This window comes from Fundulus heteroclitus, chromosome 16 (assembly GCF_011125445.2).
Source record: "Fundulus heteroclitus isolate FHET01 chromosome 16, MU-UCD_Fhet_4.1, whole genome shotgun sequence".
NCBI lineage: Eukaryota > Metazoa > Chordata > Actinopteri > Cyprinodontiformes > Fundulidae > Fundulus > Fundulus heteroclitus.
In genome coordinates, this window is record NC_046376.1 from 33,085,825 (window position 1) to 33,091,824 (window position 6,000).

Sequence of the window (6,000 nt, forward strand, 5' to 3'; positions counted from 1 at the left end):
GAGACAAGCATGTCACACTATTGTGGGTGTGTTGTGGGTGCTGTATAACCCGTTGTTATACAGACAAGTTATTTAGACAAGCTTTGTTTCTGGTATGAGTATTAGTTGTCAGCTGCACAAATCTATGTGCGGATCAGAGTGGATGTCTGTTTGTTGTTCTTACTCACCTTCTCCACAGATGTCTCCTCTCAACGGCAATTAAGAGGAGCATTAAGAGGAGCTGGAGACAGACAGAATGCATGAAAGCATTTGCTCACTCTGCATGGTAAACCTGACCAGCCAGCTTTGAAAGTTCTGTTCCCATGACTTACCTGTGCTCTGCTAATCCCGCCTTGTCCCTCTCCAACAGATTTTCCTGGAAATCCAGGTTGATCTCCGATTTGTTCCTGATCATCTCTCGTGACTTCAGCAAGATCCAGACCAATCTTATTGGTCCATGTTCCCATGAACCCCCTGTAGCCTCCAGGAAACCTCAGCCCCCACACCGTTGGAAGTCGAACTTACCAACACGACCAAAGATCACATGCCTGTCCACCTTCAAACAGTCAAACACTCCTGCAACTGAAGTAGGAAGCAGCAACAAAAGTTTCCATTCTGACTGCCAACCGCAGCTCTCTGTGCTCCAACCCACTCTTCCTCCGGACTCTATCTCCATCTATCGCAACACTATTCTTTCACACAGAGTAATCGCCACACTCCCTTGCCCTTTTCCTTAAGTCAATTCAATTTTTATCGCTTTGCGTAACCATTTAGAGTCTTAGAAAAAACCTTGAAGCCCCAGTGTGTAACATATCTGTCTTTGTTTTTTACTTTTTTTTGGAAGGATATCTGTCCAGCAAAAAGCCTGCAACCTCCACATGCGTTTTGAATCCCCACTCCCTCGTGAATTGTCTCCACTCCACCTAGTGATAATTGCTATATAGACTCTCGTTTTCTCCCGGTTATTACATTTTTTTCTTTCTATTTCTATTATGTACTTTTTCTTCCCTCTCACTGGGCAAAGAGTATGGATGGTCCTCCATTTCAATAGAAAACGGCAAACAGACGGTCGTCTTTGTTTTCTACTCCTCCTCCATGGACAGCACGTCCTCCTCATATAGAAGTCAGATAGGAAACCCGTATGGCTGAAAATATTGGCCTCTTTCGGCTGCTGAAATCAGAAATGGTGATGCTACATGGCCAGTGGGATAAACTACTAAAAGTTATGAGAACGCTGTAGTGAATGTGATTGACATAATTCACCTTTGTTATTAAGTATGGTTCTACATACCGTTCATACTAGACACAGCACTTTGTTCTGCCTGTAGTTACTTCATGTAAGTATAGCTGTTCAGGGATCGCGGTCCCTTTAAATGTTAAGAAGGGTGATGACGTGTAGCCCCAGGCTTTTGTTGTTGCTGGACAGCGCCATTTTGGAGCTCAGTGTTTTTCCTATTGAAATAAACGACACACGCATCTCGTGTGCTCAAAGTGAGAAATTGTCTTTTACGATTTACTGCAATTTCCACACTGGTGACCCCGATGTTAGTCTGCTGGACGTATCCAGAGACACTCCACGACCATGACCGCGAACGCTGTTACCCTCAAGCTCCCCGAATTCTGGGAATCGTCGGCGTCGGCATGGTTCGCCCAGACTGAAGCGCAGTTCGCGTTACGTGACATCACCACGGATGCAACAAAGTACTACTACGTTGTGTCGGCTCTTGGAAATTCAACAGCGTCCAGAGTGGTCAGTCTTCTTAAAAACCCTCCAGCAACTGAGAAGTATACAGCACTAAAAGCCCACCTGTTGAAAACTTTTGAACTGTCAGACGCTGAGAGAGCCAGCAGGCTTTTCTCCCTTCAAGGACTGGGTGACAGCAAACCATCTGAGCTCATGGACCGTATGCTGGATCTCTTGGGCGAGCACAGTCCCGATTTTCTTTTTATCCAACTTTTTCTACGTCAGCTGCCTTCCCAAGTCAGGGCTGCACTAGCCAACACCACAATCACTGACTGTCGGAGGCTGGCTGAAGAGGCTGACAAATTCTTCCTGGCAAGTCAGGGACATTGTGTGGCCGCGTTTTTTCCCACACACATCGATCCTGTGCCGCTGGACGACTCCACGCTCGTCGCTGCATCCACTTCTCGTCGGCAGCAGTCTTCTGGCCCCCAACAGTCTCCAGGCTTGTGTTTTTATCATGCCAAGTTTGGACCCAAGGCTAAAAAATGTCGTTCGCCATGCAGTTTCGGCGGGTCGGGAAATGCCAGGGCCGACGCTCAGTAGTGGCCATGAGTGTCGGCCGCGTAGGCAGGCTGCTTTTCATCCGTGATAGCATCTCCGGACGACGTTTCCTGTGCGACACGGGAGCACAGAGGAGCGTCCTGCCCGCAACCCGTTTGGACATGGTGACTGACAACCACGGCCCCCCTATGGAAGCTGCAAATGGTAGCCCCATCCGCACGTACGGCACGAGGTACGTTGAATTGTGTTTCGGAGGACAACGGTTTGGCTGGGACTTTGTTACAGCTAAGGTTGCCGTTCCCCTCCTCGGAGCCGATTTTCTGTGTGCACACGGACTGTTGGTGGATGTAAAGAACCGCCGTTTGATTGACGCCGTCACATTTTGTTCTTATACGTGCACGCTCAGCGGGACTGACTCCATACGACTGTCTAGCATGCTCTCAGCCTCAGATGACTTCCACCGTCTGCTTGCCGAGTTCCCAACGCTCACTCAGCCCACTTTCTCTGCATCCGCCGTAAAGCATGGTGTGGAGCACCATCTCGCCACTACTGGTCCACCCGTCTACGCCCGTGCTCGGCGCCTCGACCCGACCAAGCTTGCCGTTGCAAAGGCTGAATTTGCAAATATGGAACGCCTGGGTATAGTCCGTCGTTCCGACAGCCCTTGGGCATCACCCCTTCACATCGTCCCCAAACCGGGTGGCGGCTGGCGCCCGTGTGGAGACTACCGGCGGCTCAATGAGGCAACGACGCCTGACCGATACCCAGTCCCGAACATACAGGATTTTTCAGCTCACCTGGCAGGCAAGGTGATTTTTTCCAAGGTGGACCTCGTCCGGGGATATCATCAGGTGCCGGTGCACCCGCTGGACATTCCCAAAACAGCCGTGATCACGCCATTTGGTCTTTTTGAGTTCCTGCGTATGCCATTCGGCCTTAAAAACGCCGCCCAATCTTTTCAACGCCTTATGGACTCTGTTCTACGGGACCTACCTTTTCTTTTTGTGTACTTGGATGACATCCTCGTAGCGAGCACGTCCAAGTCTCAGCACCTGGCGCACCTCCGAACACTTTTTGAGCGACTTAGCCAGCATGGGCTAATTGTCAACCCCGCTAAGTGCCAGTTTGGTCTCTCCACCATTGACTTTCTGGGGCACAGAGTCACTAAGGACGGTGCTGTCCCTCTCCCATCAAAGGTGGAGGCAGTAACAAGGTTCCCACGCCCGCTCACTGTCAAATCCCTGCAGGAGTTCCTCGGCATGGTGAATTTTTACCACCGTTTCATCCCTCGAGCTGCTCAGCTTATGCGGCCCTTGCACGAGGCCTTGAAAGGTAAGCCCAAGCACCTTGTGGACTGGTCAGACAGCAGGGAAAAGGCTTTTGCTGCCACCAAGGCAGCCCTGGCGAAGGCCACCATGCTGGCGCATCCTTCTTCAACAGCCCCCATCGCCATCACCTCGGACGCCTCGGACTACGCTGTCGGTGCTGTCTACGAGCAGTGGGTAGGCGGGGCCTGGCAGCCACTGGCTTTCTTTAGCCGTCAGCTGCGTCCCAGCGAGCGGAAGTACAGTACTTTTGACCGGGAGCTGCTGGGTCTCTACCTCGCCATCAGACATTTTCGTTCCCTGCTGGAAGGTCGACATTTCACTGCTTTTGTGGACCACAAACCACTGACTTTTGCCATGGCCAAGGTGGCTGAGCCGTGGTCTGCCCGCCAGCAACGCCATCTGTCCTACATTTCAGAGTTTACTACGGACTTGCAACATGTTGCTGGGAAGAACAACTACGTGGCGGACTGCCTGTCACGGGCTGTGGCAGGGGCGGTCCATCTTGGTTTGGACTACCACCAAATGTCAGCAGATCAGACCACAGACCCGGACGTCCAACTCCTGAGGACCTCAACTACAGGGCTGCAGATCGAGGACGTGGTTTTTGGAGATGCCGGCACCACGCTCCTGTGTGACGTCTCCACAGGCAGCCCTCGGCCAATAATTCCCACAAGATGGAGACGACAAGTTTTTGATGCCATCCATGGCCTCTCCCACCCAGGTTCGAAAGCGTCGCAGAGACTAGTTGCGGCAAAGTTTGTCTGGCACGGCCTCAAGAAGGACGTTAGGGACTGGACTAACACCTGTGTTGAGTGCCAACGGGCCAAAGTGCACCGTCACACTAAAGCCCCACTTGAGTTGTTCCCGGTTCCAGAGAGACGTTTTGACCATGTGAATGTGGATCTGGTCGGCCCTCTGCCATCTTCGCACGGGTTCACATACCTGTTGACTATGGTTGACAGGACCACCCGCTGGCCTGAGGCTGTGCCACTGACCTCAGCGGCAACTGCTGAGATGACACGGGCCTTTCTCGGAACCTGGGTTGCTCGTTTCGGCACCCCTTCGGATATATCCTCTGATCGAGGCGCACAGTTCACGTCTGAGCTGTGGAACGCTGTCGCACAGAGCCTCGGGGTGGAACTCCACCGCACGACTGCGTATCACCCGCAGGCTAACGGACTCTGTGAACGTTTTCATAGGTCAATGAAGGCTTCCCTGCGTGCCAGCCTCAAAGACGGCAACTGGGTCGACAAACTCCCGTGGGTGATGCTGGGCATCAGGACCGCACCAAAAGAGGACTTACAGTCCTCATCCGCCGAACTGGTTTATGGACAGCCACTGCGGGTCCCAGGGGATTTTGTCCCTAGCACCACGGTTCCTTGGTCCGCTACTCTCCAGCGGTCAACGCTATTGGACAATGCGAGGCTTTTCACACCTGTCCCAACTTCCCGTCACGGCCTCCCTCAGTCGCACATTCCCACTGGGCTTCAGACGGCTGACTATGTTTTCATTCGCCACGATGCCCACAGAGGATCGCTACGCCCGCCCTACGAGGGCCCATTCCGTGTTTTGGAGGCAGGGGACAAACATTTTGTGGTGGACATGGGCGGCAAACCGGAGCGAATCTCCATTGACCGTCTCAAACCGGCTCACTTAGATGTGGCCGGGCCCGTTGACCTGGCCCAACCCCCACGACGCGGACGGCCTCCAACTCTGCCCCAACCCCCTACTCCCCTCCCTCCCAGGCCTCCCACGCGCCATGCCCCACGCCTGTGTCATGACGGGACTCCTGCCGCAGTAGGGTCTCATCGACCTCCGGTACGGCACAGCCGTTGTGGACGGTTAATACGCCCACCTCCCCGTTGACTGTTGGTTTTACTTCTGATAGGGTGAATTCTGGGGGGACGTGTGTAGTGAATGTGATTGACATAATTCACCTTTGTTATTAAGTATGGTTCTACATACCGTTCATACTAGACACAGCACTTTGTTCTGCCTGTAGTTACTTCATGTAAGTATAGCTGTTCAGGGATCGCGGTCCCTTTAAATGTTAAGAAGGGTGATGACGTGTAGCCCCAGGCTTTTGTTGTTGCTGGACAGCGCCATTTTGGAGCTCAGTGTTTTTCCTATTGAAATAAACGACACACGCATCTCGTGTGCTCAAAGTGAGAAATTGTCTTTTACGATTTACTGCAATTTCCACAACGCTTTCATTTTTGATGTGACACTATTAGACTTTGCCAAAATATGTATTTATAAACGTAATACTTTTTTTGTTAATTAAAAACCAAATTAGTGTCACATTGTCCCTTTAAACAATGCATTAGTTTTTGAATACTTGTAATATCTTTTGAGTCTAAACTCCTCTTGAACCGGTATTTGGCTATTAATCTGTATTGCTTTGTGTTTATTTTTTGTTTTTGCTTTGCAAGGTACAGAAAGCAAGTC